This window comes from Heptranchias perlo, chromosome 11, assembly GCF_035084215.1.
Source record: "Heptranchias perlo isolate sHepPer1 chromosome 11, sHepPer1.hap1, whole genome shotgun sequence".
NCBI classification, from domain to species: domain Eukaryota; kingdom Metazoa; phylum Chordata; class Chondrichthyes; order Hexanchiformes; family Hexanchidae; genus Heptranchias; species Heptranchias perlo.
This window is the reverse complement of record NC_090335.1, coordinates 15,885,475-15,909,829: the sequence shown is the minus strand read 5'-3', so window position 1 is coordinate 15,909,829 and position 24,355 is coordinate 15,885,475. Positions and strand designations below refer to the sequence as shown.

General features: G+C 40.7%; 1 long non-coding RNA gene across 5 annotated transcripts in view; it reads left to right on the top strand.

Annotated features, from left to right (window-relative positions):
* Positions 1 to 24,355, top strand: part of LOC137327132 (uncharacterized) — a 118,816-nt gene that overhangs the window by 45,462 nt on the left and 48,999 nt on the right. For 4 of the 5 annotated variants that reach the window (XR_010964362.1, XR_010964361.1, XR_010964360.1 and 1 more), the window contains 2 exons: positions 5,105 to 5,197; positions 7,873 to 7,949. This is a non-coding gene — a long non-coding RNA (uncharacterized lncRNA). The remainder of the gene's footprint in view (positions 1 to 5,104; positions 5,198 to 7,872; positions 7,950 to 24,355) is intronic. The other variant, XR_010964363.1, reaches the window with a different exon arrangement.

Here is a 24,355-nt window from a genome sequence, read left to right as displayed (position 1 = left end):
GTCGCTCACGGTCACCCTCCTCTGTGTCACCCATTTTGTGCACATCACTGGTACCTAAACAGGTACCTATTAGACAAATCCAGCTCCACAGATGATCTCCTTTCTACCCTCACATGTCTGCAATGGTCATCCAGTTTCCTTTACCAGCTTCTCTACTTCTAGCAACCTGTGGGGTGACCATGTTCTGGAACATCTGCTCCCGAAAACTTTCTTCCTCCTGGACTGTTGCGGAGTGTGTCCAGTTGACTCTCAAGCTGCATAACTTTCTGCTTGGGGAGTACAAATTTTGTACACTTCATACATATGTATTCACCCTACATGGTATGAGAGTCCAGGCAGGTCTACATCATGCATGCCACACACATCATTCCAGACTTTGATCCTGCCATATCTGTTTAAACCAACAGATATTTAACCCAGATTTTTTTTTTTGTTATTGATCATTTAATTCTTTCTATTTACTCACTATAATTTATTATTTTTGCTTAATATGGTTTGAAAGTCTTTGTCCAACCCCATGAAGCTATTATATGATTTTTTTAAAGCTGTATATTAGACTTTAGGTGAATAATTCCTTGAAAAAAATACTTGTTTCTTTCTTGCTACTACCGCTCCTCGTTTGTATTTTTTTTGGTGGCTGGAAAAACAATCCAGTATTGAACTTGTGGTATGAAGGACGCTGACTCACCTGCTGACATTCTTATGTGGTGGTGACACCAAATGCAAATACCCAGACTTCAAATCGCTGTATCCTATTCAGTAAATCCGAGTGTTAGGGAAAACTCTCAGCATACATCAACTCTGAAATACAATTTGAACTCGTATTCTCTGGATTACTAGTCCAGACCTCTGGATTGCTAGCCCATTAGCCTAACCACTACATTACCATACCCAAGGCCAGTATCCTGAGTGGTTTATCCATTGTGATTATCTAGAATGCTGGTGAACTAATACTCTATGCATATATTCAATTTATCGATGCATTTTTGAAATGTAATGCTGGCATTGTTTGTATTCAAGAAAACGATCTTACGAGTGTCTAGTGTGCTAGTCGGATAGCATAAGTCATTACTTACTGTGCTGCTAAAGGAACTGTTTGATTTCCGGAACAGTTGACTCTGATGACCTATCAGATTAAAAGATGGGAGTTTTCAGAATTCAATTAATTATGAATTCTGGGATTTTGTTAAACATGAAGCTTACATGACACATTTCAATGTCAATCAGAGCAATACCAAAGATGATAAAGATGATGAACCCTATTAAATTTACCTTGTCAGTAGCAAGGACTTTGTTTTCCAAACAGAATTTTTATTTCATCAGAAGCTACTGATAAGTGCAATTAACCTATATGAACTTTAATCACTGTCATTTTGTTTAATATTTGTATTTGATAGTATTTGCTGAATTAGTTTGTGCTTCATATTTCAGGCTAAAGCAATTAATATTTTTGTATTAATTTAACCTGATCTATATCTGATAGCAATTCTTTTCAGAGTGTGCAATGTAGCACAAGACTATGTTTAATCCAGTAAGCAGATTGTTCCAAGTATGGTCATTGATGATCTTTGGGGTGGCGCAACTTTGCAAGGGAGATTATTGAAAAGGTGTAGCCTTATTTGTAACAGCTGAATATCTTACTAGTTCTGAAAGTTTGGTCATCTGAGCCAAGATGAGTCCCAGTATGGTACTATTGTCAGCCAGGACTGTGGTATGAAAGGTACATCATCTTGGATTGCCTGGTATGGTGTATCTACTGCCGCTCAGATACTGCTAAGTTACAAAATGATATTCCAGTATCCTGCGGTAGTTGCTGGATTTGCTTTAAATTATCATTTTTTTTACTTTCACTTCCCCTTCCACTACTCTTCTTGACCTTTCCCTCACTCCAATCCAAACTCTTGCAATGTATCAGTCTCCTCTATTGGGCTGTCTACCCACTGCTTCATATCTATGTCCTGCAGAATACCCAGAAACAAATTGCACTCTGAGCCAGTCCTGTCTTGTTTGGCACTATAAGTTAACCAACTGCGATGGACTTCAATAATTCATTGCTGTATTTTCATGGTCCAGCTGCACTATTTTGCTGTTCTTACTCTTCTATTTGTGCATCAAGTAACTCTACTACATCAGTATACTCATACTCATGGTTATTAGCTCTCCTAAAATGAAAATTGACCTTTAGTTCACTTTTCTCTTCCAGTTCTAATCTTGATATTAGTAAAGAACCTCCATGCATTGCTTCATTTTGTTCACCCATTAGCAACAACATGTTTTAACCCTGTGATGTGTTGGTGATGACTTTCTTTTCCTAATGGCATTCTTCTCATCATCCTCAAGTTGCCTCCAGCCTTGCCCCTCTGCTCTCTTCATTCCTTCCCTGTGGAAATTTGATCGTGTTTACCCTATGCCAAAGAAAAGATATCCCCCTTGCCCTTTTATTTACTGCCTATTTGCCTTTCCATCTGTACTTGCTAAGGTTACAAAAGGTGCTGTTGCCCATTACCTTGAAAGTACTGGCCTTAATCCATGATTGCTTTTATGGGTTTCAGTACAGTCATATCAATAGTGATCCAGTTGTTTATTGTTGTAACTCTCAGGTTTGACTTAGATATTGTCTCGGGTAATCCCGTGAACAGTCTGAGCAATATCTAATTATATAATAGTGTGACCTCATTGTGTATCAATAGGAGCCATTTTTGATCTTACCTGGATAGCGCAATTTTTGCACATGCTCTCGCGTGTGCTTCTCCGGTATTTTCAAAGGTGGACTGTACCACTTGGTGAGACGAGACCTGAAACGTTTGGCTGCTTTATTTCACAGATAGCAACTGAACAGGCAGAACAATAGTCAAAGCAAATTCCACTTACTTGATCTCGCTTCTGTCTTCAAAATGGGGGAGGTGGGAATAATATGTCTTGACTCTTATGAGGGCTCACTTTCATGTTTTTGGTATTTTCTTTCTTTCTGACCACTACAAACTGCAAAAACTGACCTCCTGCATTTTAGCTTCCAACACGGGTCCTCAGCCTACAGCATGCGGTCTCTTGTTTAAAAGCTGTAAAGCCCACCTGTCCCTTTTTGTCTGTGTTCCCAGCTGTGACATTGACTTCCTCCCCTAGTTAGTGATTCAAAAGTAGACCTGTCAATAAATCAGGCTATCTCTCTTCCCACTTTGGGTATGGGTTTAAGAGAACATCTGCTGTTCCCAATGAATGGGACGATCCTGGCTAATAGGATCAGATGATTTGCCCTCTTTGTATCAGTCTGAGACAGACTGTGTGCTGTGACATTCCATAAAGTTGCCTATCTGGCTTAAATACCTATTTCCAATGCTTGTGGTATTTTTAGGAACCTGTGCAAATTCCCTTTGTTTTAAAACATTACGCTTAAGCATAACTCAATCCCAAAATCCTTTCCGTGAAGAAAAAGAATGAGCAGAAATCCTGAAACTTATGTTATAATTCCTAAAGTTGTGTTCTTCAATACTTTGGTAAATAATCTATCATTGCCTTTGACATCATCTACGTGGAGTGTCATCTTGTTTCAATTTATTTTAGGGATGGGCAATAAATGCTGGCCTTGCCAACGACACCCACATCCCATGAACGAATTTTTAAAAAATTGATAACATTTCTTTCTTTGAGTTAGAAAGTTGTGCGCTTAAGTCCCACTCTAAGATTTGAGCAATGATCTAGGCTGATACTTCAGTGCACTACTGAGGGAGTGCTGCATTGTTGGATTTGCCATTTTTCAGATGAAACATTAAAACGAAGGTCCTATCCACTAGTAGAAGTAGATTTTTTTTTTTTAAATTCCCATTGTACTATTTGAAGAAGGGCAGGGAGTTCTCCCAGAGTGTGGCCAATATTCATCCTTCAACCAAAATCGAATGAACTGGTCATTCATTTCATTGCTGTTTGTGTTAACTTGCTGTGTGCAAATTGGCTGCCATGTTTGCTTACAGTTGCACTTGTTGTTCAGTTGTGAGGTGCTTCTGAGAACGTTCTTTTGACATCTCCAAAACCTTTGACAAGATTTTCTTTTGTGTACTGAATGCTTTCCCCCTCAACTCTTATACTCTCTAAAGCCCAAGTCCATCTAAGACATTAATATTGCTGCATATCTGGGAGGCACTTCTAGCACCACTTTTGCACCAAAAATGCTTGGTTGATAAGTGATCCTCTTTCACCACTGTACTCCAATCAGTCTCAATCGCACTTACTGTTATCCTTCTGTATACTCGTTGTGCAGTCTTTAACCTACACATCCTTTCCCAGGACTTCAGAACTGTGGCATTCTTTACTTCCTTAAATCTTTTAAAACCCATTCTTAGCTTCATGTAATCGCGACTTTCTGACTTACCTCATTTTCTCTTACTTTTGTAACCTTGTTGTGGTCTTGCATGGCTTTTGTTTCTCAATTAAAAGAAATGGAAGATTGTGCTGGAGGGTAAAGGAGAGAGCAGTTCTAATTGTGACAGTCACAACTCTTTATCAGGTTTGTTATGTGCATGTGATGCAATGAGGATCAACAAAATTCAAATTTTACTGAAATACTTTTTTTGCAAAATGTTTTTCTTGTTCAAATGGTGCTGATTTTTGTGGTTCTGGACCTGAAGAAATCATCTTGCAGATTCAATCTATTCTTTTGCTACTTGGTTCTACTACTGAAGACACCTAACATTTTATGTAGGTTACTTAGAACCTCTAGTGGCAGAAATTGAGTACTGCAGCAGTACAGTATTCAATGAGCTGCCCATTTTTTCCTCCAATTGAAATGCTTCTGTGCTGGATCCAAGACCAGTATATTCATAAATCAGCTCCTATAGTTATGAAAAGATAATGTTTATAAATTAAAACCTTCTCAAAAAATGATTGAGCAAATAGGATGTTGGCTGTAACTTCAGGTCTATTTGATAATGTACCTTTAGGCTATTATTTGTCATTCCAGGGGCCCAGTTCCAGTTTTAATACTATTGTAATGTGTGATTTCCGTTTTTAGTTAACAAAACTTGGTTCAAATTAAATGAAATATTTTGTATTGAATGGTACTTTTTCTCTCTCCCCCTTCCTCTTTCCCCTACCCTAACTGAATTTTTAGATCAATCACAAATATATATCCCTCTAACTAGAGGGAGAGGTTGCTCTGGACTGTGGATTTATCTGTGACTGTCAAGAGCCATAATTTGAGTTGGTGAGTAGGATGAGAGGGTCTCCTTTTTATCTTCTATTTGTGCAACTGTTTTCAATTGTTAGACACACAATTTATTAATACTGTGAATTGTGTATCCCGCTTAACAATGTTTTTAGCCATAAACATTTGACATAGAACATCACAATACAATTGGTTCATGAATAAATATTCAACTATGTTACACATTACGCCCTGAAAAGGATTTCTACGAACTGCAGATAAATCTAGCTATCTCAATATATAGTATTAAGAGAAGATTAATTTTAGAGTTTACTCAGCTATGTTTAGTTTCAGGAGCATTTAAAATTGGGAACATTTTATTCTTTAAATCACTTTTAGATTAGAAAACCAGTTGCTGTTCCTATTTATATAGTATACCAGAGGAACAAAGAAGGTTTGGTTTTAAATACTGTGCTTGGACAAGTATGAGTTAATCTAGCGCCAACTGTATTGCACTCCTGTAAGTCTTTTGAAAGTTAAGAGAAGAAAAACTGTACTCCCCAGTCTGGATAACTGCTATAATACTTTTTTTTTTCCACAGCCTCTGGAGAGAGGGGATATTTTTCTCTACATCTTAATTGCTAGTCTTGTTGCAGAAGTGCTGGCGAATGAGCAAGATTTTATCTTCTTGGTGCTGCTATTATTTCACATAGTATTTAACTATAGTTTCTCTCTTCCTCTTCTTTCCCCTCCATCCCGCATCCCTTCCATTAGTGTTAGCACAGAATTTCTATATCACAATAAAGGAGACATTAATAATTAGGTTCTTAAATCTAAATTTAGGTGAACAAATAGTCCTGGAATTGTGGCAATGCTGCACTGCCAGTCTTGTCCCCTATCTAAATATAACTCTGATTCCAAATGGCTTTTGGATCTTTGCTTCAAATTCTGTTTACGCTTTTCTTGTACATAACCAAGAAGGACAGGCATAAGGTATCAAATCTGCTCATTAGATTTATGGCAACAGAAACCAGAGGCTGGAATTAGTGCAAAATCTACTCATTAACTGTACACCTATTGATTAAATTTAAGGTGGATCCGTGACTATCTGTCATATTGGAGGAGGGAGTGTCTTTACACTTTCCTTCCTTCCCCTCCCCACCTAGTTGGATAATTGAGTTCTCCAGTTATACTGAAGATTGCTGCATTATCTTTCCCCACCCACCTACATCATTCTTTCACAGCAGGAATCTCCTGTATTGGTCCTTTAGCCAAGTACAGCTGCCACTGAAACAGTTGACCTGTACACTGGACACCCAATGCATCCACCTTTGTCTCCAACCATTGGAACTGCCATACAACTACGATAGGAAGCCAAAAATGCCTCCAACTTTAATATCAATACATACCCTGCCAATTAAAGCGTGCTCCTGTGCTGATGGTAAGCACTTTTAAACCAGCAAACTGTATTGCTTTTAAAGTTGTAAGCTCCAGTAAGATGATTATTGCTAGAGTGGCCTGGGTGTTGCTGAGGCTGCTGATAGAATTGTGGAGCTGAGCATATTTTGCTGCTGGTGCTCCTCTCTAGACTGGAGAGTCTGTAGTTGATGGTAGTGTTTTTGCCTGGTGTTCTCAGCGCTACAGTGGTGGTGGCTGGAGTCACTGGGGTGTATAGGGTACCTATGACACAATAGATCAGCTAATGATCATGACAGCAGAGCCAATAAATGTGAATGTTGCTCTCCTCCTTGCAAATAATCACGGTTCCACTTTAGTTAGCACTCCAGTCAAAAAAGGCACTAATTTAACTGCCTATTCAAATTCTAATTACTTCTGTTAATGTTCTCCAAGTCCATTAGTGCAAATAGTGCCTATAAAATATCACTTTCATTGTAAACTCTGTGAGCTGGCCGATTTTCTGCAGAGAGAGCCTATTTTGGGTGTACCAGCATGGGTTCAGAATGGGCAAACCACAGTGGAAGCAGACGGGACTCAAAGCAACCACAGCCACAATATGACCATTACTGTGAGCTGAACCAGGGGACCAAAAAGCAGCCACAGAGCTTAAAATGTGACTGCATCTACACCAGGAAATAAAAAAAGCAGCTGCAGCATCAACAAGACCACCGATGGAGCAGGAGTGTTCTTCCCAAGCCCTACAAGGAGTTCTTGTGCCTCCCCAGCCCCAACCTCGCCTCTCCCTCTGCACACTGGCATCGGCTGCCAAAGCCTTTGCCCAGCACTGAGGCAATGCCGAGGACCGTGCCTTTGGGTCCCCGGGGCCCTAAGGCCCGGGCCTCAGGCTGATGCCTGCGGGGGTTTCCCATCCCGAGTGCATCAGTAGCCGTTTCAGTTCAGTATTGCTTTTGTAAGCTGGGTCACTTTTATTCTTTTTTGACAAATTTGAGGGGGTGGCAAACCTGAATAACAGAACACCCTTCCACTGTTTGGCACTCACTTCCCCAACAGCAGAGTTTAACCCAAGTCTCAAGAACCATCCTATACTGCACTCTTGTGAATTTGCCATTTCTCAAACCAACATTCCTTTTTAGTCTATATGGGTGGGATTACCAATTTAGTGCTAATTTGTGGGCAGTTCTGTGCTTTAGTTTCCTGTGTCCACTAAAATCTGGGTTGAGGCTTTCTAAATCGTATCAAATAACAATCTTCAAGCCAGCAGAGGAGAGACTTTTATTCATCAGTCTGGATTGAATTTAAATCTATGGTCTCTTCAGGTGAAAGAACAATATTGTACCGCCCTTCCACAGGTTTGGCTTTAAAATACTTTTACAGTGGAAATTGGATTCATTTGGTAAGGAAATTATTTTTATCTCTTTTATAAATACTATTTTGTTCATGTAAAGATGAAAAGAAAGCTGGAAATCTGAAATAAAAACAAAATCCTGGAAATACAGAGTGAGTTACTAAGCATCTGAAAAAGAGGCTGATTATTGTTCTGCTGGCACAGTTAACCTGTCTTTCTATTTAGATGCTAACTAACCAGCGTATTTCCAGCATTTTGTTTTATTCATCATTATAGTTTAAGTTGATACAGCAGTATTTCAAGGAACTGACACTTTGTTGCAAGTGGAATTTTGTATGTTGATGGAAGTACTCTTAATAGGTTGTACAATCGGAGGATGACTTCACTAGAAAATGTATTGACTATTACATAGAAAATTCAAACCAGTTTGTAATGCTTACTGCTTCCTTCCTGTCCGTCTGCATTGTAATTTTTTAGCTAGTTCTCTATTCCCATAAGTTTATAATAAAGTAGTTCAACTACAGAAATGTATTTATATGATCTGATCCATTCTTTCATTGTGTTGAGACCGTAAATTAGTATTTTTCATAGAATTGTAGAAAATTTACAGCACAGAAGGAGGCCATTCGGCCCATTGTGTCCGCGCCGGCTGAGAAACGAGCCACCCAGCCTGATCCCACTTTGCTGCATTTGTTCTGTAGCCCTGCAGGTCACGGCTCTTCAGGTGCACATCCAGGTATTTTTTAAATGAGTTGGGGGTTTTTGCCACTACCACCCTCTCGGGCAGTGATTTCCAGACCCCCACCGCCATCTGGGTGAAACTTTTTTTCCTCATTTCCGCTCTAATCCTTCTATCAATCACTTTAAATCTATGCCCCCTGGTTATTGACCCCTCCACTAAGGGAAATAGGTCCTTCCTATCTACTCTATCTAGGCCCCTCATAATTTTGTACACCTCAGTCAAATCACCCCTCAGCCTCCTCTGTTCCAAGGAAAACAACCCCAGCCGATCCGATCTATCATCATTGCTAAAATTCTCCAGTCCTTGCAACATCTTCGTAAATCTCCTCTGCACCCTCTCTAGTGCAATTACATCCTTCCTGTAATGTGTTGACCGGAACCGTGCGCAGTACTCAAGCTGTGCCCTAACTTGCGTTTTATACAGTTCCAGCATAACATCCCTGCTTTTATATTCAATGCTTCAGCTAATAAAGGAAAGCATTCCATATGCCTTATTAACCACCTTATCTACCTGTCCTGCTACCTTCAGTGATCTGTGGATATGCACTCCAAGGTCCCTCACTTCCTCTACATTGCTCAGTATCCTGCCATTTATTGTGTATTCCCTTGCCTTGTTTTCTCTCCCCAATTCATTGGGCTTGATTTTCGCACCCGCGATTGGGTGCGTTGGTGGCGGGGGAGCTGCGAAAATCGGGGATTCCCGGGGCGGGGCGGGAGCCCGGCTCCAACCCGCCCGCTTCCGGGTTTCCCACTGACGCGCTCACATGCGCACGCAGCCCCCGCATGTGGGACTCCCGCCGGCAGTTAAAGCCGGCGGGATGCCACTTAAGGTATTTATTTAGGTATTTCAGGTCGTTAACAGACCTGATTAACATGATATTTTAGGAGGGGTGGGATTTTGCAAACAACTGGCACTGTTTCCCGTACTGGGGGAAATACTGCCAGTTCAAATGGACGTGTTGCAGCCATCAGCCTGTGGCAGCTGCAAAGGTCTATTTGACAAGTGGTAGTGGGGGTGGGGGGGGGGGGGGGGGGGGAGACCCTCACTCATTGCAGGAGGCCACTCTGTCACTTTGGACAAAGTTTGGCCTCCACCACCCTCCTCCTAACAACAAAATTCACCAACTTGCACACTTACCCCGGTGTCCAGACACATGTACCTACCTTGCGGACCCCCTCAGATGTACATCTTCCGGATCGGGGCCGTCGTAGCTGCAGTCATGACCTCGGAGGGCGAACAGCATCACCAGCCTCGCCGGCCATGCCGTCCACCTCTGACACATGGAGCTCCACAACGCAGTGCTGTGACACATCCACCTGCACGGCAGAGAGAGATGCGTCGCACAGGGCACTACCCTTGCCACAGGGTCCACAGACCGAGGCTCAGCTTCCTGGACCTCTCTGAGCAGCAGTGCACACGGAGGCTCAGAGTCACTCGACATGTAGTCATGGACATCTGCAGCCTCCTTCATGCCGAGCTGCTCCCGGCTGGCCCGAGCACCATCTTCTTACCTGTCGCTGTCAAAGTCACCACTGCCCTCAACAACTTCTCCGCATCCTTCCAGGGTGCAACCGGGGACATCGCCGACGTCTCTCAGCCATCTGCACAAAAGAGCCCTGCAAATACACCTACACCCACTCTGCAGTGACACAATGGGTGGCGTCAGTTGTGGGTCTTCATAGTGATCCTCAGGAAAGGGCATTATTGCACAAACCAGACAAGATTCGCAAAGACGTGACAGTAATGGTGCCAATATAATATGTAATGTGAGTTGACCAAAAATTAAATATAAGTAAAAACCATGACAAACCCTCAAACACCCTTGTGCATCCCCTTCATGCTCACGACACGTTTGCCTTACGCTTCCTACTGCACATATGTGATGCATGCCCTGTGGCTGCAGCACAGGTAGTGGCAGGTTGAGTGAGGCTGACTGTGAAAGAGATGCATGAGAGGGTGAGTATGAGATAGAGCCATGAGATTGTATGAGGATTGGGTTGAGTGGTAGTGACGGGATGAGTACTGGCGAGGTGAGTAAGTGCAGTTAAGATGAGGTTTGAGTGGGTGTGAGGAGTGATGTGACAGAGTAGTGTTGGCTGTGCAGAAGGAGATGTGGGGTGGGGGCGGTTATGTGGCAGATGGAGTGTAGGGGAATGAGTAAGTGTACTCACTTTGGCTGACTTACTTGGGTCATTGCAGCGCCTCCTGCATATGCGCGATATGTTGGTGGTGCAGGTGACCTCCTCTGCCACCTCGAGCCAGGCCTTCCTGGTGGCAGAGGCAGGCCGCTTCCTCCCGCCCGCCCGGGGGAGGATCTCTGTCCTCCCCCTCCTCCTCACCCCATCCAATAAGAGCTGGAGTGAGGTATCATTAACCTGGGAGCAGCCTTCCTCCTGGGCTACTCCATGCTGTAATTTTTGTCTATTTCTTGCAGCATCAGTCAGTGGAGGACTGCCCCTTTAAATAGAGTTCCTCCAGCTGACAGACCTTACTGCGCATGCGCAGTCCGCTCGCCGCGCAGCTTAGCAGGGAACCCGGAAGAACAGGTAAATGGATCCAATTAGCCTGCGATTGAGCGCGGAGCAGACTGATTTCACAGGGCACGTTACGCACGCCCCCCCACCCCCGCCGCCATGGTAATATCGGGCCCATTATCTCAGACTTCTCCGCATTGAACTCCTATTGCCACTTTTCTGCCCATCTGACCAGTCCATTGATATCTTCCTGCGGTCTACAGCTTTCCTCCTCACTATCAACCACACAGCCTATCTTGTGTTAGCCACAAATTTCTTAATCATGCCCCCTACGTTTAAGTCCAAATCGTTAATATATATACCAGAAAAAGCAAAGGACCCTTTGTTGAAATTTCCAGCTTTCTTTTCATCTTTTCCAAATCGTTAATGTATACCACAAAAAGCAACGGTGCCCTGCGGCACCCCACTGGAAACAGCCTTCCAGTCGCAAAAACACCCGTCGACCATTACCCTTTGCTTCCTGCCACTCAGCCAATTTTGGATTCAATTTGCCACATTCCCTTGAATCCCATGGACCTTTACTTTTTTGACCAATCTGCCATGTGGGACCTTGTCAAAAGCCTTGCTAAAATCCATGTAGAATACATCAATTGGTCATATTGCACAATTTATTTTAATAGATACTTAGTTAAAATACACTTGCAACAAAGCTTTTTTTTAAAGAGTTATGTAGAATTTTTTTCATGTCCAAACTTATGTGGGGATTCTGTGGTGATTTAGCAGCACATAATGGTTTGTGAGTTGTACGGAGATGCAGGCCATATTGTGCTGCCACATGAACACAGGAATGTAATCTGTTAATTTCAATTAAAATGTCTTCTCATCTTCATCTGGTGCTTAGTAATGCTATGCATTGAAAGAAAAAACAACTTTTTGATGTCAGTAGTGCCTTAGCAGCACGTAAATATTGGAGTTAAACTCTTGTAAATGTCCCCAATATTAATTGTGCTGCTGGAGCAAAGCTGACTGCTTCTGCTGCTACCAGAAGTCACAAAGGAGCCCTCAGTTTTCATATGCAATAGGTAAGGTAATGGTTACTTTGCTGTCTATGATGAATCTCAACATTGCTTTGTAATCTGCCACTAAGCAGAAAAGTTTTTAGTACTTTTCTGTAAATGAGTTATTTATGTGATTTGAGATACTATTCACAAATCTAAGTAATCTGATGTAATCTTAAAATGCACCTTAATATTACTAATTCTATCTTCTTTTGACAAACATAATGAAAACAAACACAGCCTACTTGGCATTTTTCCAACGCGGTGTGAAACAGAATGCAATTACTAAAACTTATCTATACGACAAAACATAAGAACATAAGAAATAGGAGCAGGAGTAGGCCAATCGGCCCCTTGAGCCTGCTCCGCCATTCAGTAAGATCATGGCTGATCTGATCCTAACCTCAAATCTAAATTCATGTCCAATTTCCTGCCTGCTCCCCGTAACCCCTAATTCCCTTTACTTCTAGGAAACTGTCTATTTCTGTTTTAAATTTATTTAATGATGTAACTTCCACAGCGTCCTGGGGCAGCAAATTCCACAGACCTACTACCCTCTGAGTGAAGAAGTTTCTCCTCATTTCAGTTTTGAAAGAGCAGCCCCTTATTCTAAGATTATGCCCCCTAGTTCGAGTTTCACCCATCCTTGGGAACATCATTACCGCATCCACCCAATCAAGCCCCTTCACGATCTTATATGTTTCAATAAGATCGCCTCTCATTCTTCTGAATTCCAATGAGTAGAGTCCCAATCTACCCAACCTCTCCTCATATGTCTGCCCCGTCATCCCCGGGATTAACCGAGTGAACCTTCTTTGTACTGCCTTGAGAGCAAGTATGTCTTTTCTTAAGTATGGAGACCAAAACTGTATGCAGTATTCTAGGTGCGGTCTCACCAATACCTTATATAACTGCAGCAATACCTCCCTGTTTTTATATTCTATCCCCCTAGCAATAAAAGCCAACATTCGTTGGCCTTCTTGATCACCTGCATACTAACTTTTTGATTTTCTTGCACTAGGACCCCCAGATCCCTTTGTACTGCAGTACTTTCCAGTTTCTCGCCATTAAGATAATAACTTGCTCTCTAATTTTTCCTGCCAAAGTGCATAACCTCACATTTTCCAATATTGTATTGCATCTGCCAAATCTCCGCCCACTCACCCAGCCTGCCTATATCCCCCTGTAGGTTTTTTATGTCCTCCTCACTCTCCACTTTCCCTCCCATCTTTGTATCATCTGCAAACTTTGATATGTTACACTCGGTCCCCTCCTCCAAATCGTTAATATAGATTGTAAAGAGTTGGGGACCCAGCACCGACCCCTGCGGAGCACCACTGGCTACTGGTTGCCAGTCCGAGAATGAACCATTTATCCCAACTCTCTGCTTCCTGTTAGATAACCAATTCTCCACCCATGCCAGAATATTACCCCCAATCCAGTGATTCTTTATCTTGAGCAATAATCTTTTATGTGGCACCTTATCGAATGCCTTCTGGAAGTCTAAATACACTACGTCCACTGGTTCCCCTTTATCCACCCTGTACGTTATGTCCTCAAAGAACTCAAGCAAATTTGTCAGACATGACTTCCCCTTCGTAAAGCCATGCTGACTTTGTCCTATTAAATTATGTTTATCCAAATGTTCTGCTACTGTCTCCTTAATAATAGACTCCAAAATTTTACCCACCACAGATGTTAGGGTAACTGGTCTATAATTTCCAGCCTTCTGCCTACTACCCTTTTTAAATAAGGGTGTTACATTAGCAGTTTTCCAATCTGCCGGGACCTTTGTCGAGCCCAGAGAATTTTGGAAAATTATTACCAAAGCATCCACAATCCCTACTGCCACTTCCCTCAAGACCCGAGGATGTAAGCCATCAGGTCCAGGGGATTTATCCGCCTTGAGTCCCATTAATTTACTGAGTACCAATTCCTTAGTGATTTTAATCGTATTTAGCTCCCCCCCCCCCCCCCCCCCCAGAGCCCCCTGTTTGTCCAGTGTTGGGATATTCTTCGTGTCCTCTACCGTAAAGACTGAAACAAAATATTTGTTCAGCATTTTTGCCATCTCCATGTTTCCCACCATTAATTTCCCGGTCTCATCCTCTAAGGGACCTACGTTTGCCTTAGCCACCCTTTTTCTTTTTATACAACTGTAGAAACTCTTGCTATCTGTTTTTATATTTTTTGCTAGTTTATTTTCATAATCTATCTTCCCTTTCTTAATCAATCCTTTAGTTACTTTTTGCTGTCTTTTGAAGACTTCCCAATCTTCTATCCTCCCACTAAGTTTGGCAAATATTCGTGAGTCTACACTCAGATGGCAACTGGAATAATTGCCCCAAAACATTTGTCCTTACCCAAAATGAAAAGCAGAAGTTTCTTGCATACAATGGGTCCTTTTAAACTAATGTATTTTTGCTGATGCTTACAATGTTTTTATCTTGTGATTTTAATATTGAAGTATAATGGGACTTTTCAAAATATGATGTTGAACAATAGTGTGTGTGTTTGTAATGTATTAAAACTGCTGCAATTCCCAAATTAGTCGATTGTTGTCAATGTGCACACTTGAATACTGCAACCTTAACCTTTCAGGTAATCCTCATTTCTTTTGTAACCTGTGTATTTTTCATAGTTATATTTTAATTATGTAACAACCTTCAAAATAAACTTGAATATTTTTTGAATATGCTTACTGTATACAAGTTAACAAGTCTTGCATCTAATAAGTGTCCATCACATACACCAAATCTCATATTGTTGCTGGTACAAAATAATCTTTTAAAAAGAAAAGTGAAGAAAAGCCAGTCATTGATCCGGAACGTGGAGTTTACAAGCAGTTACAGCTGACCTCAGTAGTTTATAAGCAGCTACAATTGTCTGGGTTTGCCTGCTTAGAGCAGCGTCCTTAAAGGCACAACCTGAGTTGGCAGGTGGCAATATACATTTTTTTATATCTACATTACATCTATGTTGAGCTCCACTACCTGTCATAGCATATCAAGTTTGCTTTTATTTTTGGCAAATAGGGTGTGTTGAAAGGACTCCTGTATTAAAATCCCATCTGTCTTTTTATTTTTGGTAAAAAGGATCTGAAAAGCAATAGGCAACATCAGGATAGGTGGTGAAAATATAATTTTGATTTTTGTATTATACTCCAGCATTTATAAGGTGCATGGCTGTCTTTCATTTAGAACTTAGTTTTTCATTGCTAAAAGAGATAAAATTAAAAGCAGCGAAAATTTCCTGGCTCATCCACTACCTGTGGCAAAGCATTCTATGCTCTAACAACCCTCTGTGAAAAGAGATTTCTCTTAACCTCTCTCCTCATTCTCTAACAATTTTAAATTCATGACCCCTCGTCACTGAATGCCCAACCCTATTCACTCTATCAAAACTTCATAATTTAAAAAATCTCTATTAAATCCCTTCTGAGTCTTCTCTGCTCCAGTTGAAATAGTCCCAGTATCTCAAATTTCGCTTCATAACTATAGTTCCCCATCCCTGGCCTCATCCTAGTGAATCTACACTGATTTCTGTGGTTTTAATGTTCTTGATATAATGCAATGCCAAAACAGCATACAGTACTCAAACTCTGGCTTAAATAATGTTTTGTATAAATACATCATTACTTCTTTACGTTTGTACTATATGTCCCTACTTATAAAACTTAAAATTCGATTGGCCTTTTTCATGACTTTATTTACCTGCACTCTCCCTTCCATAGAATTGTGTATTTCAACCCCCAGGTCTCTCTGTTCTGTTCATCCACACCATTCAGTGTCTTCCCATTAAGTGTATACTCTCATTCCTTGTTCTTTTCCTCCCAAAATGTATTACCTCATTCTTAATCCACATAAAATTGTACTAGCCACTTGTCTGTCTTCCTGAAGTCCTGCAGTCTTCCTCACTGTTTGCCAAATGGCCACCTTTACCTCCACCACCACCCCGGTTCCATGACATCACAGTGCTGTCTAATATCAAGTCATGGAAAATTCAGAACTTTCTTATAGTAATGTGTGTGACTACTTGATATCACTGAACTTAAGAAATTGAAAAGAAACAGAAGTTGCTTCAGTTAACTGTACTGAACCTTGTGCCCATTAAGTCTACATTTTATAGCCAGTTTTGCCACTATTCATTTTTATCAATGCCCAATTCTTTTAATTGTGCAATAAAATGGGAATTTTCTACTAAACAAATTGTCTTGCAACCAAGCAGTTGAATCTGTTGTAAATTCAGCTGTTAAAAATTTTTTATCTACTAACTAAATATTATCCTTCAAGATTCTAAATCCGCCCAAACTACCCCTATTATTATCAACATAAAGAATTATATTATCGACTAAGAGTTCATTATGGTATTTCTGTAATGAGTGCACCAAAGCTTTCATGAACAAAAATCTAATAACACTGCAAAGCATATCTGCTGCCCCCAACCAGGAGTTGGCAGGAGGGGCAATGGATATTTGACTTTGTATTAAAATCATTTCAACTATAACTTAAATTCTTTAGATTAATGGTAAATAGTAACTACTTCACTTCCGGATCTGCACAATCATAATTCATCCATATTAAGGTAGAGAACAGATAAAATTCGAAGAAAATAAAAGAGTGACAATGGATAAAGAAGAAAGAATAACAATGGAAAAAATGTATAATTCAGGAATAAAAACAAACCAGTAATTACTAATGTGTTACACAGGCATGTTGTTTAATTTAAAAAATAAAGAGCAGATAAAGAAAATCTGTTTTTAATTTGCTTAATTCTAATTTGTCTTTTATTTGTTTATATTCTGCTTAAGTTTGTTTTCCACATTTTTTGATTTTCAGAAACCATAATTATAACTGTTTAAATAATTGTAAACAATTTTACAACACCAAGTTATAGTCCAGCAATTTTATTTTAAATTCACAAGCTTTCGGAGGCTTCCTCCTTCGTCAGGTAAATGTTCAGGAGCTCCTTGAAGTCTACGCATTTATACATCACAGAACAATACATGGTGTTTACAGACTGCCCCTGCAACTGCCCGTTGCCAAGGCAATCACCGTGTTCAGACAGAGAGGTGTCACCTGCAGAACCCCCGAATACACATTCAACAAAAAAACAAACAGGAAAAAAAACAGAGAGAGGCAGAAACATCCGGAAGGCAGAGAAAGCCAGCAAATGACCCATTATATTAAAAACAGATAACATTTGTTCACTGGTGGGGTAACGTGTAGCGTGACATGAACCCAAGATCCCGGTTGAGGCCGTCCTCATGGGTGCGGAACTTGGCTATCAATTTCTGCTCGACGATTTTGCGTTGTCGTGTGTCTCGAAGGCCGCCTTGGAGTACGCTTACCCGAAGGTCGGTGGATGAATGTCCATGACTGCTGAAGTGTTCCCCGACTGGGAGGGAACCCTCCTGTTTGGCGATTGTTGCGCGGTGTCCGTTCATCCGTTGTCGCAGCGTCTGCATGGTCTCGCCAATGTACCATGCTCTGGGGCATCCTTTCCTGCAACGTATGAGGTAGACAACGTTGGCCGAGTCACAGGAGTATGAACCATGCACCTGGTGGGTGGTGTCCTCTCGTGTGATGGTGGTATCTGTGTCGATGATCTGGCATGTCTTGCAGAGGTTACCGTGGCAGGGTTGTGTGGTGTCGTGGACGCTGTTCTCTTGAAAGCTAGGTAATTTGCTGCGAACGATGGTCTGTTTGAGGTTGGGTGGCTGTTTAAAGGCGAGTAGTGGAGGTGTGGGGATGGCCATAGCGAGGTGTTTGTCCTCATTGATGACATGTTGAAGGCTGCGGAGAACATGGCGTAGTTTCTCCGCTCCGGGGAAGTACTGGACGACAAAGGGTACTCTGTTGGTTGCGTCCCGTGTTGGTCTCCTGAGGAGGTCTATGCGATTTTTTGCTGTGGCCCGTCGGAACTGTCGATCGATGAGTCGAGCGTCATATCCCGTTCTTACTAGGGCGTCTTTCAGCGTCTGTAGGTGTCCATCGCGTTCCTCCTCGTCTGAGCAGACCCTGTGTATTCGCAGGGCCTGTCCATAGGGGATGGCCTCTTTGACGTGGTTAGGGTGGAAGCTGGAAAAGTGGAGCATCGTGAGGTTGTCCGTGGGCTTGCGGTAGAGTGAGGTGCTGAGGTGCCCGTCTTTGATGGAGATTCGTGTGTCCAAGAAAGAAACTGATTCTGAGGAGTAGTCCATGGTGAGCTTGATGGTGGGATGGAACTTGTTGATGTTATCGTGTAGTCTCTTTAGTGATTCCTTGCCGTGGGTCCATAGAAAGAAAATGTCGTCGATGTATCTGGTGTATAGTGTTGGTTGGAGGTCTTGTGCAGTGAAGAAGTCCTGCTCGAACTTGTGCATGAAAATGTTGGCGTATTGGGGTGCGAATTTGGTCCCCATGGCTGTTCCGTGTGTTTGGGTAAAGAACTGGTTATCGAAGGTGAAGACATTGTGATCCAGGATGAAGCGGATGAGTTGTGAATTTAAAATAAAATTGCTGGACTATAACTTGGTGTTGTAAAATTGTTTACAATTGTCAACCCCAGTCCATCACCGGCATCTCCACATCATGTTTAAATAATGTCTAACATTGAGCTTTCAAAAGAAATTCCTTATAAAATTCCAAAATTATTCAATCCCAGTAGACACGGTCATGATGGTACCATGTGCAGGAATATTAATGGTATTTTTAGATATAAATTTCATAGACTGCCTGATTCAGAGAAATCGGCTCTTGTTTATTTCTGTGACTTCATTCAGAGATCTAAACATTGTCTGCCTTATTTTAACCTCCAAAAAAACAGAATTGCCAGCAAGCAACACAATTTCAAAATTCATATGAAATGCTATAACTACCCAGTTACATTAGCATCTGAAAGGGTTTATGAGTGGGGAAATGGTACAGAAGTCTTTCTCTCTCTTTCCCCCCCCCCCACTTCCCCAGGGAAGTTTTCTTGGTCCTCCAAGTTTATTTTTTGTATTATAATTATTTGTTATGACCGTTGTGGCTTTGATAGAAGTAGAGCTTCACCTAAAAAGTACAAATGGCCAAAAGGAATAGGAATGGATGTAGGAGCAATAAACTGTGCCTTATGAATCTGCTGAAATTCTTTGAGAAGGAACCTGATTAGTAGATATGGGCAATTCAGTTGATATAATTTACTTAGATTTTCAAAAAGAATTTGATGAAGTGAGGCTTACAAAGAGGATAGAGACTCATGGAATTCAAGGAAGATTAGCTGAATTGAAACTGGTAGCAATAGAAAATACTGAGACTATCTCCTTATATCCTCAGAGGAACTCTAGTGGGTCTATAAGTAGATACTACTAAAAGATGGTGCAACCCAGAGGACTTTGTCACACTTATAAATCTGCTTTCCAGATCTTATGCTAATTCTACTGTGAAGGATATTTTTATGTAGCAGAATTATTTTTCTTCTTGTGTGAAGTGAAGAGAATAACAGACTCTGGATGGGATCCCTGTATTAATGTTACCATATAACACACTACAGTTTAATTTATCTGGTCATAAATATTTACATCCTCTCTTTCCCTACAACAAAGCGTAAACTCCCCATCTATCTAGATCCCCTCTCGTCCTTTCATGAACACATACTTTATAAATTAATTAATGTCAGTAAAAGCCTTCCTCAAATGTACTTTACTATCTCTTCTTCCCCCAGAAGTCGGAAAGTGCCTCTAATGCTTGATTTGAGCCTAAAGGTATGTAATGAAGTATACGTACACTACTCCTTAATTCAAAGTTACTTCATTCAAATTATTGTGTAATTCAATTTTCAGTGCAATAAACAACCGAGTTATCAGATATAGGAACAGGAATAAGCAATTCAGCCCCTCGAGCCTTATCTGCCATTGTATTAATGTACATGGTCATCTAAATCCACTTGCTTGTCCACAGTTCCTATTCTCTCACCATGAAGAAAATATTCTGATTTGTCTTTCTCTGATCCAAAGTGGATTACTTCACATTTTCCCGCATTGACCTCCACCTTTCATAGTTTTGCCCATTCACTTAATCTGCTTTTCTCTTTGTAACTTCCTGTTCCCATCTACACAACATACTGTGCCTTCTAACTTAGTGTCATCTGCAAACTTGGATATACAACTCTATTCCTTCATCCAAGTCACTCATATAAGAACGTAAGAAATAGGAGTAGTCCATACGGCCCCTCGAGCCTGCTCCACCGTTCAATAAAATCGTGGCTGATCTTCCACCTCAACTCCACGATCCCCATATTCCTTGAGTACAAAAATCTATCGAACTTTGCCTTGAATATACTCAACGACTAAGCATCCACGGCCCTCTGGGGTAGAGAATTCCAAAGATTCACAACCCTCTGAGTGAAGAAAATTCTCATCTCAGTCCTAAATGGCGGACCCCTAGTTACATGCTCCCCCGCCAGGGGAGCCAGCCCCTCAGCATCTAACTTGTCCAGCCCCCCCCCCCCCCCCAGAATCTTATGTTTCATTGAGGTCACCTCTCATTCTTCTAAACTCCAGAGAGTATAGGCTCAATCTCTTCTCGTAGGACAATTCTCTCATCCCAGGAATTAATCTAGTGAACCTTCGTTGCACCGCCTCTAAGGCAAGTATATCCTTCCTTAGGTAAGGAGACCAAAACTGTACACAGTACTCCAGGTGTGGTCTCACCAAAGCAGTGTACAATTGCAGCAAGACTTCCTTACTCTTGTACTCCAACCCCCTTACAATAGAGGCCAACATACCATTTGCCTTCCTAATTGCATGCTGTACCTGCATGTTAACTTACTGTGTTTTGTGCACAAGGACACCTAAATCCCTCTGAACACCAACATTTAATAGTTTCTCATCATTTTAAAAAAATAACCTGTTTTTCAATTTTTCCTACCAAAGTGAATAACCTCACATCTCCCCACATTGTACTCCATCTGCCCACCTTCTTGCCCACTCACTTAACCTGTCTATATCCCTTTGCAGACTCTTTGTGTCCTCCTCACAGCTTACTTTTCCACCTAGATTTGTATCATCAGCAAATTTGGATACATTACATTCGGTCCCTTCATCTAAGTAATTAATAATAGATTGTAAATAGCTGAGGCCCAAGCACTGATCCTTGTGGCACCCCACTAGTTACAGCCTGCCCACCTGAAAATGACCTTTTATTCCTACTGTTTTCTGCCCGTTAACCAATCCTCTATCTATTCCAATATATTACCCCCAACCCCATGAGCCCCTTATCTTTTGTGTAACAACCTTTTGTGTGGCACCTTACCAAATGCCTTTTGAAATCTAAATATATTACATCCACTGGTTCCTCATTATCTACCCTGCTAGTTACATCCTGAAAAAATTCCAATCGATTTGTTAAACATGATTTCCCTTTCATAAAACCATGTTGACTCTGCCTAATCATATTATAATTTTCTAAATGCCCCATCACTACGTCCTTAAAAATGGATTCCAGCATTTTCCAGACTACTGATGTCAGGCTAACTGGCCTGTAGTTCCCTGTTTTCTCTCTCCCTCCTTTCTTAAATAATAGTGACATTTGCGATATTCCAATCCAACGGCACAATTTCTGAAACTACAGAGCTTTGGAAAATTGTGACTAACACACCTGCAATTTTCTCACCTGTTCCTTTTAATATCCTAGGGTGGAAACCATGAGCTCCTGGAGATTTGTCTATCTTAAGTCCCATTATTTTCTCCTACCCTTTTTTTTAAACCTATATTGAATCCAATATGTTTGTGCCCTTGACTTATTTTAGGGTCCCTTGTACTGCTAGTATTTTGTCAATTTGCTCTACTGTGAAAATGGATGTACAGTATTCATTTAACAAGTTTGTTATTTCCTTATTCATTATAGTCTCACCTGTATGTGTCTTTAATGTGCCCTCATATCCCTCCCCCCACTTACCACTCTTAATATATTTAGAAAAACTTTTACGGCAAGTTTTTATTTTCATGCTCATTGCACGTCTTATTACTTTCTTCGTTGCCTTTTATAGTTCTCCCAGTCTGCTGGATTTCCATTTCTCCTTGCATTTTTGCACACTTTTTTCTTTTACCTTAATTACTGTCTCTTGCCTCGTTCATTAACCATGGTTGCTTAACTACACAAGTGGAGCTTTAGCCTTTTGGGGGTATAGTCTGTTTACCTATAAGTGTAACAAACCCACACACATTAATTTATTGTGTTTTGAATGACTTGGGATGTCACTTTGTCATCCTTCCAAACTTAATGAGTGTGTACTCACTTTTTCTGCAGTATTTTCTTAACTTGGTGACAAACATTATCTAAGAACAAGAGTTCCTCTTGTTGCTATGTACATTGACATAGTAAATACATGCATGAAGATTTCCTCTGAGAACATGTTTACAATTTTGCTACAAATATCAAAGAAAGCTTCATGTATATATTTACAAATTCCCACACACATAGAAGGCAGAGGAATTTTTACACCAATATTTTTAGTACCTTGTTAAGATTTCCTCTTGTTAATTGTAATAAAATCATAAACACATTAGTTACATGCTTGTGTGTGTCTGTGTGCTGAATGTATTATTCCGGTAGGCTCAATGAAATTATCCTCTATAGAATTAGAAGTACCCAGATTATAAATGGAAATACTTAAAGATGATAATAGGATATGCAATTCATTTTTCACTCTGAATCCAGGTAGGGTAGACAATCGAGTGGATTGGGCAATCCCAACACCTTAAAATGTACACTCTATTTGCTTTATTAATGATTCTGTGAAGCTTGGGGTGTTTTCTACATTAAAGCTGCTATTTAAATGCAGATTGTTGTAAGTATTAAGTTCAGGGAAAAGATGCATCAACTTTAAAATATATTCAGTACTTAAAAGAAAAGCATGTTGGAAATTTTGTTGGCTGTAAATGGTCATCAATTTCACTAACACCCATCTGGGTTCTGATCATTGTTAATGTACCCAGTTATAATCTTTATTTACCACTTCTGTACTTGCAACTGATTTTGATTTCTCTTTAGTTGAAAGATACAAATTTGACTAACATCAAAAATGCCACAAAGCTCTTGGGGTAGAATTGGTCTTGGGCGGTATCTAATCGGCCGCCTGTTATACTTCCCGCCTGGTATCCAGTTCCATTGACTTCAATAGAACTGAACATCAAGTAGAACGTATGACAGGTGGCCGATGCGACACCACCCGTTTGGTGCTACTGCCCAAGACCAATTCTAACCCCTTGGATTTGATTAAAAGTATCTGATCACTAGTGACCCATATTAACAATTTTAATTGATTTTTTTAATATACTTTAAGGACATCCACTTGACATTCAGTATGTATTTTTTCAGTTTGAAAAATTGTTATCAAACCCAGGAGAAATACTGCCCTCTATTGCAAAAAGTGGCAGACTTAACAACATATTTTAGACAGCATTTATAATTTACTTCGAGTTCACCTATCAGATGAACACCAACTTTTTAGCTGGTGTATTATTTATTATATATATAATATTATGAGATAGATAGATATACACCACCTGCACGTTCCCCTCCAAGTCACACACCATCCCGACTTGGAAATATATCGCCGTTCCTTCATTGTCGCTGGGTCAAAATCCTGGAACTCCCTTCCTAACAGCACTGTGGGAGAACCGTCACCACACGGACTGCAGCGGTTCAAGAAGGCGGCTCACCACCACCTTCTCGAGGGCAATTAGGGATGGGCAATAAATGCCGGCCTTGCCAGCGATGCCCACATCCCGTGAACGAATAAAAAAAAAAGATAGATAGATATAGAGATATAGAAATATATATGATCCATTCTTACAATGAGCATAGCAAATTCTCTTGACCTGTAAGTAACCTTCTTAAGAAGCTGATGAAGCAAATACTGTCAACTTAATAGGAGCTATATTATTTACATACCTGCAAAGTTTGAACTGTCTTTGCACATCCTCTTTGTGACAGACTAGCAAATCTCTGGGCAGGTGGGAAGTACTGTGATGATCTTGGTTCTTCTGGATTGCCAGCTTCACTAAATAATGGAGACTGCTATTAGAAAGAGAAGTGCTCTCATTAATTTATCTTGATTGTTTGCTCACCCCTCAAGGGTGAATCTATGTGATTTCAAGTATCAGACTCTGAAGAAGCTAAGCTTGTTCTCTCTGGAAAAGAGGTGACTTTGAGG